This window comes from Canis aureus, chromosome 1 (assembly GCF_053574225.1).
Source record: "Canis aureus isolate CA01 chromosome 1, VMU_Caureus_v.1.0, whole genome shotgun sequence".
Taxonomy (NCBI): domain Eukaryota; kingdom Metazoa; phylum Chordata; class Mammalia; order Carnivora; family Canidae; genus Canis; species Canis aureus.
The window spans coordinates 112,241,893-112,255,190 of NC_135611.1; positions in this window are offsets into that span (position 1 = coordinate 112,241,893).

Here is a 13,298-nt window from a genome sequence, read left to right on the forward strand (position 1 = left end):
GAGAGCAAGAGCAGGAGAAGGGGCAGAGAGAGAGGGAGAAGCAGACTCCCCACTGAGCAGGGAGCCCATTGCGGGGCTAGATCCCAGGACCCTGAGATCATGATTTGAGCCAAAGAAAGGCAGGTGCTTAACCCACCGAGATGCCCTGGTATATAGGAATTCTTTGTGTCATTTTTATAGTTTTTCTCTAAGTCTGAAATTAAAAATAAAAATTATTTATTTATTTTTAAGATTTTATTTATTTATTCATGAGAGACACAGAGAAAGAGAGAGAAAGAGAGAGGCAGAGACACAGGCAGAGGGAGAAGCAAGCTCCATGCAGGGAGCCCGACGTGGGACTTGATCCCAGGTCTCCAGAATCATGCCCTGGGCCGAAGGTGGTGCTAACCGCTGAGCCACCTGGGCTGCCCATTATTTTTATTTAAAAAATAAAAAAATTAAGAGGCAACAATATTACTGTCCTAAAGTAAATGATAATAACCTCCCTGCCTCAGAGGGCTGTAGGGATTAAAGTTAAGTTAATACATATAAAGGGTTATGACAGTACCTGGCATCTAGAAGGTGCTCAGTACGTGTTATTTGTCTATGTCTCTGGCACATGACAGAGAGGAGGCGTTTGCCAGGTAAATGCTTGCTCAACTTCTTAAGGCTTCCATTGTTTCTAGGTGCCAGGCACTGAGGTAAGCACTTTACTAGCACCACTGAATGCCCAGAGCAGAATAGAACGAGCATTGGGTTTTCCAACTTTTATTTAAAAATAAAATCGGAGCATGTGGATGGCTCAGCGGTTGAGTAGCTGCCTTCAGTTCAGGTTGTGATCCCAGGGTCCTGGGATCGAGTTCCGCATCGGGCTTCCCACAGGGAACCTACTTCTCCCTCTACCTATGTCTCTGCCTCTCTCTGTGTCTCTCATGAATAAATAAATAAAATCTTAGGAAAAAAAATCTCACCCAGACAAGTTGGAAAGATCATGCAATGCACATTTATTTGCTCTGCACTTAGATTCAATAACTTCCAACACTTTTTCAGGGCCACTTAAGGATGCTGCATTTTACAGATGCAAACACTGAGGTACCTTCAAGATTATGTCACTTCCTTAAGGTTTCCCAGAGCCGGGATTTGGACCCGGGAGTCTGACCCCAGAGAGTGCCTGTAGAACAACTAGTTCACCCATTGCACATTGGGGGATACATCTGGGGATGCCCTGCTCTTATGAGGTACTGTTCAATATGGCAGACACTAGCCATGTGTGGGGTATACATTTGAGTCTAAATTCATTAACACAAAATAAAATTTAAAATTCAGTTACTCGGTCCTCTTTCAAGTGCTCAAATTAGCCACATGTGGCCGCTGGATGGAGGGTACAGGTCTCAAAATTTCTGTTATTACTGCACTGGACTCTAGTGGGTGAGATAGAAAAGATCTATGATTTCAACCCACATGGCGGTGGTGATGGCAGAGAGCATTGGGGCCTGGTTAGAGAGTACAGCGACAGACTGAAGTTTAGCCAGCTGGGCATTTCCTCCCCTCACTCGGAAATCTTTTTTTTTTTCTTCTTTTTTTTATTATAAATTTATTTTTTATTGGTGTTCAATTTGCCAACATATAGAATAACACCCAGTGCTCATCCTGTCAAGCGCCCCCCTCAGTGCCTGTCACCCAGTCACCCCCACCCCCCGCCCACCTCCCCTTCCACCACCCCTAGTTCGTTTCCCAGAGTTAGGAGTCTCTCATGTTCTGTCTCCCTCTCTGATATTTCCCACTCATTTTATCTCCTTTCCCCTTTATTCCCTTTCACTATTTTTTATATTCCCCAATTGAATGAGACCATATAATGTTTGTCCTTCTCCGATTGACTTTTAAACCTTTCACCTGCCCTCCTGTGCCTGGCTTCCTCTCCACCCTGCCTCTGACCTATCATTAGCGTGAATTAGTTGTTAGTGTACTGTAATCCTATTTGCTTTGACAATTGTCTGCATGAGCTTTCCAGTGCTTTTATGCTGGAACCAGTGTCTCTCCTGGGCTTGCTTTAGATTAGGTAAATCCATTCACAGGAAGAAGCCGGATGTGAAGTTTGAGATGGGACTGATTCAAGTTCATATTCCTTTATTTATGACCCGTGTGAATCTGGGCAGTGACTTCACTTTGTGAGCCACCGTGTCTGGTTTGTAAAAATGGGTGTAATCCTGTGTGCTTCCCAGGGGTAGTGTGAGAATGATGAAGACTAGGTCTGTAAACAGCCCTTGCTGGGAAGAGTGATTGGTAGCTGCTATTATTGGCAGACCCTTTGTTTTCTGTTTTCTCCACTTTTCTTTATTCGAGGCCATATGTACCTTCCGTGATGCAGAATGCCAAATACTTCAAAGTAAGATCTGGGGTTTTGACTCAGTGGATTAGAAGTCTACAAGGTGAGACTTTAGAGGTACCATCAGGTGTCACAGCCATGACTGTATCATGACCATGTTATGACCATGGATTGAAACCCACTTGGGGTTTGTGGGCCAACAGGCTCCTTTTCCTGACTTAGACCTTTATGTGAAAAATGTGGCATTGCCTCTTTAGTGAAAAACGAAATGCGGTTGTTACCAACAGTCTGTTTAGGGGGTGCTCTTACATTTGTCATTTAATTAAAAACTATCTGGAATATTCTAGTCCCCCCTTTGAAAATAATAATTGTTGAGCCCTTGCAAAGCAGTCTCTAGTTTCCACCCTGTCTAATAGGACTTCTGATGATGATGGAGATGTCCTGTAGTCTAAGCTGTGCAGCGTGGTAGCCATAAGCACATGCTGAAAAGTGGTGAGGGGTGCCTGGCTGGCTCAGTTGGTTAGAGTGTGTGACTCTTGATCTCGGGCTTGTGAATCTGAGCTGCATGTTGGGTGTAGAGATTACTTTTAAAATAATAATAACGTTGGAGCACCTGGGTCGCTCAGTGGTTGGGCATCTGTCTTTGGCTAAGGTCGTGATCCCAGGGTCTTGGGATCAAGTCCCGCATCAGCTTCCCCATGGGGTGCCTGCTTCTCCCTCTGCCTATGTCTCTGCCTCTCTGTGTCTCTCATGAATAAATACCTAAAATCTTTTAAAAAATTCTTAAACATAAAAGTGGCAAATGTGAGACACCACAGTTTTAATTTTAATTAATTTGAATGAAACAGCCACATATGGCTAGTGGCTACCATATTGGTTGGCAAAACTCTAGATTGACAGCCCAAGATTCCTGATTCAGGGTTTACTGTTGACATTAGGTCTCCCTGGCTGTGCCAGTCTGTACTTGGGGACAAGTCTGGGCTTTTCAAAATCAGCATGACTGTGAATTAGCGATTTAGTTTCTCTGAAACTTGGTTGCCCAGTCTGTCGAATGGGGGATGATGATGTCCATTCTACAGGGTGTTGTGAGATCTGGCTAAAATTCTAAGCCAGCTCCACCTTTTCCTAGCTGTGTGACCTTGGGCAAATTAGTTTACCTTTCTCCAGCCTCAGATTCATCAACTTTAAATTGGGAACTAAGATTACCTTCCTCATAAGATTGCTGCAAGGATTAAGCAGTATCTGCAGAATCCTTAGAGCAGCACCCAGGGCGTGCTACAACCTATATATATGTTTGTCATTATGACGCACTTGCAAAAAGACTGGACAAAAATTCTAGGTCATGAAGGCAATTTAATCTCCAGCAGTGTTCTGGGGTTTGTTTTTTTACTGTTTCTCTTGGAAGTTATTCTCCTGGGTTATACTAACAATTTATAAAACCGTATTTGATATTCTCTTTTGAAGCAAGGTTATGTTTCGTTTGGTGACATTTTTATTGCAATTTTGCAAATATGTTTCACGTCGACGTTGATGCCAGATGTATTCCTCACCCCCAGTGTACTCAAACAAGTTTTAAAAGCACTGTTTTAATATTATTTAATTGGCAAGATCTCAAGATTACAGAGAAGTTACAGGTACAACTTGGTACAAAGAAATTGCTTTTCCTAAATCATCCAAGAGTGAGTTGCTAGTATTATCCCCCATCACCTATGGATGTTCACTGTGTGTTTCCTACAAACAAGGACCTTCTCCTGTATAACCAGGTTACAGCCTCACGAATGAATAATATTAGCATCAATAAATCACTGCCACCCAATTCTCAGACTCCATTCAGTTTCACTGGCTGTCCCAGCCATGGCTTCCGTAGCAAAGGCTCCAATCTGGACTCTGGCATTGCATAACCTTGCATGTCTCCGTGTCTTCCTTTAGTCTGGAAACATTCTTCATTCTTTCCTTGAACGTGCAAACATGACAGGCCGGTTTGGGGGTAGATATCCATAAATGTGCATTCATCCTGTATCTTCTTATAATCAGAGTCTGGCTAAGCGTCTTTGGCTGGAGTGTCACAGAAGTAATTTCAGGTCCTCCCCCTCAGGATATTTGCTGTGATACTTCAGTAAGGGGGTGTCTTCCAGACTTTTCTACTGTAAAATTACTCTTTTTCTCCCCCTTTGTTAATCATGTGTTTTCTGAGGAGATGTTTTGGAGATAAATACCCTATTCCTCATCTAAACTTTTAAAAATGTTTAAAAAGATTTTATTTACTCATGAGAGAGGCAGAGACACAGGCAGAGGAAGAAGTAGGCTCCCTCAGGGAGTCCTATGTGGGACTCAATCCTGGATCCTGGGATCACGACCTAAGCCAAAGGCAGGCGCTCGACCGCTGAGCCTTATCAGGATCAGACGTCCTGATAATCTATTGTAACCATTGTTTACTATGATGTTCAAATTGTCCTCAGTTTGACCTGAGAGAGCCCCTTTAAGCTGACTCCCATATCCTTTTGACCTGACCCCCTCATTTTCTGGGCATTTTTTTGCTTCCTGGCACAGTGAGATGTGCCAGACTCATCTTGTACTTTCCTCAATCCAGTCCTGAAAGTAGCCTTCACCCCAAGAAGAAACCCTGCCACATTTCAGGGGAATGAAATTTAGAAATCAAGATTTGGCTGCTCCATGTGGTCACGGACTGGCTCTTGCTGGATGGAGATTGGGAATATGCACATATACACCTACATATATATGCACATGGACTTACATCTACATTCATTTCTGGATCTCTTTTTACATATTGAAAATCATGAATTTCCCCTGGTATCTTCAATTCCAACCCAACTCTGCATAGTCCATTCTAGTTTTCACTGTTTGCATAATTATAGCTCATTTCTCCATCAGTGAGAAATCTTTATTTGTTTACTTCTTTGCTCAATCCCCTCAAATGTCAACCAGTCTCTTGGGGTTGCCACCTGCCCAGACCCCCTGCCCCTGGTACGGATGCCACCCTGACCCTACTTGGCTCTGACACCCGATTCTGAGCCCTGTGTACCTCCCCCTACCCCCCTCCCTGATCTATCCCCTCTTCCAGACACCATCTACTTGCTTGTGTTCAGGAAGGGAAGGGAAAGGAAAGGGAGACATTAATGTATTTAAAATAGAATAGATTATTATTTTGCTTTTCCAGTTTCTACTTCTAAACTCCTAGCACTGCTCTTCCTTTCTTCCTTTCTTGTGAAAATGCCAGATTTTGCATAACTTAAGTGTTCTCTCATTGAACTGGACAGACCTGAGAGACATTTTCAGTACAGTGCTCTCCGAAACAGAAGTTGAGGAGAGAAGAGGGAGGAGAAGAAAGAACTATGGGAAGAGCAGAAGAATCTAATTCAGATGAAAAAAACCACAGAGGGAAAATTACATCATCTCATCCCTGCATTTTTCCCAAGGTCACTGAGGTCCGTGTTTGTGCTTGAGAAATGGATTTCACTATCAGGTAGGACTTGTTGGGGACAAGGTAGATGTGACAGGGGACAGGGTGGGAGGCTCAGTCTGAACTGGCCCTTCTGGTTTCTCTCCTTTCCAGGTTTGAGTTTTTAATGAAGGGCTTATTTAATTTTAATTACATAAGTAGTACGTGAATACCTTCTCACTGTAAAACATTTAAACAACACAGAGAGAGCGAAAAGCCCTTTTTAGAGATGGGTAGTCAACCAGTGGTGGAGGTGGGAATCTGGAGTGCAGTGTGGACATGTTTTTCAAAATAATAAATGCACATCACAGGCAGCCCTGGTGGCCCAGCAGTTTAGTGCCACCTTCAGCCCGGGGTGTGATCCTGGAGACCCAGGATCGAGGCCCATGTCGGGCTCCCTGCATGGAGCCTGCTTCTCACTCTGCCTGTGTCTCTGCCTCTCTCTCTCTCTGTGTGTGTGTCTGTCATGAATAAATAAATAAAATCTTTAAAAAAAATGCTCATCACTTTGACTTATCCTCCAGGGGACTTATCTTATGGGCATGGCCTCCTAGGGCTGGCAGGAGGTTTCCCCAAGTGATACTAATTTCAGTAGTGTTTCTAATGGAAGAAAATGGGGAATAACCTAAACGTTCCTTATGAGGGGACTGGTTAAGTTAATTATGCTACATTCAGATAGTTTGAGGTCTATGGGCATTCTTAAAAAAAAAAACAAGGCACATCCATATGTATTAATCTGGAGAGATCATTAAGATGATATTGTTTTTTAAAAAATATTTTATTTATTTATTCATGAGAGACAGAGAGAGAGAGAGAGAGAGAGAGGCAGAGACACAGGCAGAGGGAGAAGCAGGCTCCATGCAGGGAGCCTGATGTGGGACTCAATCCTGGGACTCCAGGATCATGCCCTGAGCCGAAGGCAGACACTATAACCACCGAGCTACCTAGGCGTCCCTGAAGATGATATTGTTAAGTGGAAAATAAAAGGAAGATGCAGAATAGTGTGCCACTTCTGTGTAAAAAAAAAAAATGATCAGGGGATATCTGTGTGGCTCAGTCATTTGAGCATCTGACTCTTAGTTTCAGCTCAGGTCATGATCTTGAGGTCATGGGATCCAGTCCCGTCTTGGGCTCCACACTCAGCGAGGAATCTGCTTCACGTTCTCTCTCCCTACTGCCGTCCCCTCAAATAAATAAATAAATAAAATCTTTTGAAAAAACGATTTGGCTATGAATGCTCGTATAGCCTAAAATATTTCAGGAAATACCTGCAAGCAGTTGGTACCCTTGCCTCTGGAAGGGGAATTGGATGGCCATGGGATGAGGGTTGGGAAGTGTGTTTTTTTGTCCTTCCTGATACATCCTTTCTGTTCTTCCCATGTGATCTTGGACAAGTCATGGGACTTCTCTGAGCCTCAGTTTTCCCATTCGGAAAGGAAGGGTGATTGCATGAGAGATTGGGATTCTCAGTGCAGAGCTAGGTACCAGATGGACCATTGAAGAAGGCCTGGCCACCCCAACCCTCCTGGGTCTGGGCCTTCACAGGGACTCAGCTCCAGCTTTCTGCTCCATCCCACTGGAGCCAGTAGCATTACAGTCCACAGCCTGCAGCCAGATGCTCCGGGGGATTTTCCGGCCTTGGCAGTCTGTGGCAAGTGAGAGGCAGATGATCCAATCCTTTCCCATGCCTCTGGATTCCCACCCACACCCTCCTGCTTGGGTCTGGCGCAAGGTTCTTCAGCATTCTCCAGAATCATCCTTATCCTCTGCGGAGACCTCTGGTGAGCGTGGGAGAAGCCCCCATGGGCACTCTCTCACCCAGCCTCATATTGACCTGTGCAGCAGCCCATCTTGATTCCACATGCAAGGAGCTGCATTTTCTGGGTCCACAGCCCAGTTCCTCCCCCAGTTTGTGACTTGGGGCAAGTCTCTTCATTTTCTGTGCCTCAGTTTCATCTATAAAACAGAAGCAGTACCTGCTTTATAGGACTGTTGTGAAGATGTAGTAATTAGCTAGTATGTCTAGATCTTCACTGTGCAATAAAGAAGCCACATGTGGCTACTGAGCCCTTGAAATGTGGCTGGTCTGGATGGAGATGCACTGTGAACATAAATGACATGCTGCACTTGAAGACTTGGCAGAAAAAATAAAGGAATGTAAAATACTTCATTAATAATGTTTATATGGGTCCCATTCTACAATGATAATATTTTGGACATATTGGATTGAAATGTGATTAATCTTTTTTTAAAGATTTTATTTATTTATTCATGAGAGACACAGAAAGGCAGAGACGTAGGCATAGGGAGAAGCAGGCTCCCCATGGGGAGCCCCATGTGGGACTCGATCCCAGGACCCCAGGATCACGACCTGAGGTGAAGGCAGATGCTCAACCACTGAGCCACCCAGGTACCCTGAAATGTGATTAATCTGATCTGTTTCTTTGCTTTTTCTAATGTGGTTAGTAGAAAATTTAGAAGGATACACACGGTTTGCGTTATATTTTTCTCCATGGATGCTTATGTAGACACGTGCTGGGCGCACTAATGAATTTTTGCTCCTATTCTAAGCAGCACTAAAGAGCCCATTTTTGTTCTAACAGCCACCTGATTGGTTTTCCCAGGTTTATTTAGGTATAATTGATGACTAAACCTTGTATGTATTTAGGGTGCACAAAATGATGATTTGACACGTATGTTATGTGAAATGTACCACATTCCAGCTAATTAACACATCCTCACATAGTTAACCATTTTTAATATGTGTAGTGGGAATACTTAAGATTTACGCTCTTTGTGAGGCACACGGTGGCTCAGTTGGTTAAGTGTCTGACTTTTTAATTTCAGGTCAGGTCATGATCTCAGGGTCATTGGATCAAGCCTGGTATAGAGCCCCATGCCCAGTGGGGAGTCTGAGTCTCTTCCTCCCCCTCTGCCCCTTCCCTTGTGTTCATCCATTCTCTCTCTCACTCTCTCTGTAACATAAATAAATAAATCTTTAGATTTATAAAATCTTTATAATGGAAGATTTATTCTCTTTGGCAAACAAAAACAGGCTCCTAAATACAGAGAACAAACTGGTGGTTTCCAGAGGGGAGGTTGGTGGGGGGATGGGTGAAATAGGAGATGAGGATGAAGGAGAGCACTTGTCCACATGAGCACTAAGTGTGTATAGAAGTGTTGAATCACTATATTGTACACCTGAAACTAATACAACACTTTATGCCAATTATACTTCAATTAAAAAAAAAGAAAAGAGAGGCACCTGGCTGGTTCATTCAGAAGAGCGTATGACTCTTGATGTTGAGGCTGTGAATTTAAGATCCACGTTGCATGTAGAGATTAATTAAATAAATAAAACTTTAAAAAAGGAAAAAGGGATTTTCTCTCTTGGCAGCTTTCAAGTATTCAATACGACATTTAAAAAAAATATTTGAGAAAGAGAGAGAAAGCATGGGCTGGGGGAGGAGGGGCAGAGGGAGAAGGAGAAGCAGACTCCCCACTGAGCAAGGAGCCCAACATGGGGCTGGATCCCAGGACCCTGAGATCATGACCTGAGCCAAAAGCAGACACTTAACCGACTAAGCCACCCAGGTGCCCCACAATATGACATTTTTCACTATAGTCACCGTATTGCACATTGGATTCCAGAACTTATTTATTTTAGACTGGAAGTTTGTAGCCTTTGACCAACATCTCCCCATTCTCCTGATTGTTAGTCTGATTATTTTTGTGTGTTGGCTGGTTTTCTAGAATAAGAATTTGGGACAGATTGCCAGCAGATACAGAATTCTATGTGATTCCTGAATGTCCCTCAGATCTTCACATCCTTCATTTCTGCCATCTGAGTCCAGGCTGCTTCATTTCTTACCTGTTCCCTGTTCTTGATGCTTCCATGCCCATGTCCTATGGTGGCCATTGCTCCTGGTCATCAGTGGCCAGTCTTTCTCTATTTCTGGGCATGTGGGAGGATCACCCTTTCCCATGCCTCAAGTAATGTGTGGTTAGTGACTTGGGGTGGCCAAAGAAGCGGTGAGAGGTACTTCTGGGTGGAAGCATTTGAGCGGGTGTATGTGGATCTCCACATTCTCTGCTTTGTCGCTGTCCCCACCAACCTTTCAAATAGCAGAGCTTTGGTCAGCCAGGGCTATTGAGTGAAGATGATATGGAACAGGGTCCTTAGAGATCCATGACACATGTCACATAAGCAAGGAATAAACCTTGTCTGTTTTGAGCCACTGAATCCCGGGGGCTTGTTTGTTACTGCAGCATAACTTAGCTAGTTCCTGACTAATGTTCCCTCCACCCTTCACTTGTTCACACTTCTGTTCAAGTGTGAACTTGTCCATAATACTCCATGTATTATGGAGTCCACTCCCACTGTCCATAATACTGCCATGACTCCTGAGCACTGTCAGAATGGGGTCTACATGCTTTACGGTGGTGTAGGAGGCCACACCTGCCCTTTTGCATCATGCTGATGGCTTCCTGCTTACTTCAGCCTCTCCCCTTCTTTACATTTGTACTCCGGTTAAACCGAACTTGCATTCACTGTGAGCATCATGCTCTTCTGCTCCACCTCCTGCCTTTCCTTGTGCCACTCCTTCTGCCCAGGATGCTTTTCCCTTGTCCTCCCCTCTCTCTACCTGGCTGACACCTAGTCCCTCAAGACTTAGCTCAGATGTCCTCTCTAGCAGGAAGCCCTCTCTGACCTCCAGGGGCTCCCATGACCCCTGAGCTTCCCTCATAAATGTTCTGATCACTCTAGATGGTCTCTATCAGAAGAACGAATCTGGCTCTGCCCCTGGACTCTGAGTTCCCTGAGGGCGGGGCCAGGCTGTGTTTTTGGCACTGCCCAGCTCAGGGTCAGGCACAGAGAGGAAGGTTTCAATAAACGTTTGTTGATCAACTAATAAATGAGCTCAGATGTTAGGCAGTTCTCAGGATGTGATGACAGGATTCCTGAAAAGCAGGAGCACTGTCTTTGCTTCTTTCTTCTTTTCACTTTTCTGCCACTAGGCTTCCTCAGGAGCTGAGGCTTGACAGCTGGCAAAATTCATTCCTGAAGGCTGCAGGGAAAGGGGCTGTGGTTTCTGTGGAAAGTCCTAGAGAAATTACTTTTCTTGGCTGCTCTAACCAATTCCATCCAAATTTCTTTGCTGACTCAACACCCTTCCCAGCATTCTTTTTTAAGTGGGCTTCACGCTTAGCATGGAGCCCAATGGGGGGCTGGAACTCACAACCCCAAGATCAAGACCTGAGCTGAGCTCAAAAGTCAGAAGCTGAACTGACTCGGTCACCCCGGTGCCCCCTATCCAAGCTTTCTTTCTTTCTTTCTTTCTTTCTTTTCTTTCTTTCTTTCTTTTTCTTTCTTTCTTTCTTTTTCTTTCTTTCTTTCTTTCTTTCTTTCTTTCTTTCCTTTCTTTCCTTTCTTTCCTTCCTCTTTCTTTCGGTTTTATTTGTTTATTCATGACCCAGAGAGAGAGAGAGAGAGAGAGAGAGAGAAAGAGGCAGAGGGACAGGGAGAGGGGAGGGAGAGGGAGAAGCAGGCTCCATGTAGGGAGCCCGACCTGGGACTCGATGGATCCCATATCTCCAGGATCACACACTCTGGGCTGAAGGCGGTGCTAAACTGCTGGGCCACTGGGGCTACCCTATTTATTTATTTTTTGAAAAAGATTTTATTTAGGGGCACTTGGGTGGTTCAGTGGTTGAGCATCTGCCTTTGGCTCAGGTCATGATCCTAGGGTCCTGGAACTGAGTCCCACATCAAGCTTTCTGCACGGAGCCTGCTTCTCCCTCTGCCTATGTCTTTACCTCTCTTTCTGTGCCTCTCATGAATAAATAATATTTAAAAAATACAAATATTTTATTTATTTATTTGAGAGAGAGCACATGAGCAGGGGGAGAAAGAGAAGCAGACTCTGAGCCACTCAGGTGCCCCTCTTAAACATTTTTTAAAAAATAGTATTTTATTTATTTATTTTTAAAAGATTTTATTTATTTATTCATGACAGACAGAGAGGCAGAGGGAGAAGCAGGCTCCCTGCCAGGAGCCTGATGCAAGACTCGATTCCAGGACTCCGGTATCATGACCTGAGCCAAATGCAGACACTCAACCACTGAGCCACCCAGGCATCCATCCCAAAGAATTTTAATGAAAAATTTGAAGCATACAGAGAAGTTGTGGCCACATCACTTAGATTCCACGGTTAACATTTTACTCTGCTCACTGTAACACATCCACCCACCCTTCCATCCCTCTCTATATCCATCACTCCTCCTTTCTGGTCTGGGGGTGCTGTGCCACCTCGAGCTTTCCCTACTCACCTGCCTCTGCCCTTGTGATAATCGTCTCTTTATTAAGCTCTCCCCAATCACTCAATTTGAGTTTGCTGTTTCCTGTCGGGAAACAACAGCTTTAGTGATGCAGTAGCCAGCATGTACTGAGATACTGAGAACCTCCTCTTTGACACTGTTGCAGGTGCTTTATAGGAAGCCATCTGTTTCATCCCCCTGATGGCACTGTATAGGGACAGGGGCCTGGACAGGTGATGCCACTGGCTCAGTTTCAGGATCGGTGGCCCGCCTAGGATTTGAACCCAGTAAGCATCTTCCCTGATAACTCTAAGAACACCTGGGAGGCACTGGTGGTGGTGGTTGAGGGGGCGGTGTTTGGGTGGAAACCAAGCGGGTTGGTTGGCGTTTTTAGAGCGCCCTCTGGCGGCTGCGAGGAGCACTGTCCGCTCCTGGCTTGCGTCTCTGGCTGGCGCAGGGACCACATTTAACAAGATTCTGCTCTGCAGAGACGTTCTCCGGTGGACTCTGCGGAGGTGCCAGCAGGTCTTACGGGAAGAGGTGACGTTGGAGCAGAGTCTTCAACCATAAGTAGCAAAGGCGCGAGAGAACCCGCCTTGTTTTGGGAAGACGGTGCCGCTTTGCGTGGGAGGGAGTCAGCAGATGAGGCTGTGGGGGGAAATAGGTCGTGGCCCATTTGGGAAAAAACCTTGGCCTTGGAATTTTTTTTTAAAGATTTTATTTATTTATTCATGAGAGACACAGAAAGAGAGAGAGTCAGAGCCACAGGCAGAGGGAGAAGCAGGCTCCATGCAGGGATCCCAGTGTGGGACTCGATCCTGGGACTCCAGGATCATGCCCTGGGTCGAAGGCAGATGCTCAACTGCTGAGCCACCCAGGTGTCCCATGTTTTGTCTTGTTTTAAAGATCGTATTTATTTATTCACGAGAGAGACAGAGACATAGGCAGAGGGAGAAGCAGGCTCCATACAGGGAGCCTGATGTGGGACTTGATCCTGGTCTCCAGGGTCACGCCCTGGGCCGAAGGCAGGCGCTAAACCGCTGAGCCACCCAGGTGTCCCTGGCCTTGGAATTTTGTTCTGTAACCCAGTTTGGCTCTTAGGAACCAGCAGATTTTCTTTTTATTTTTTTAATCTTAAAAGATTTTTATTTATTTATTCACAAGAGATGCAGTGAGAGAGAGGCAGAGACATAGGCAGAAGGAGAAGCAGGCTCC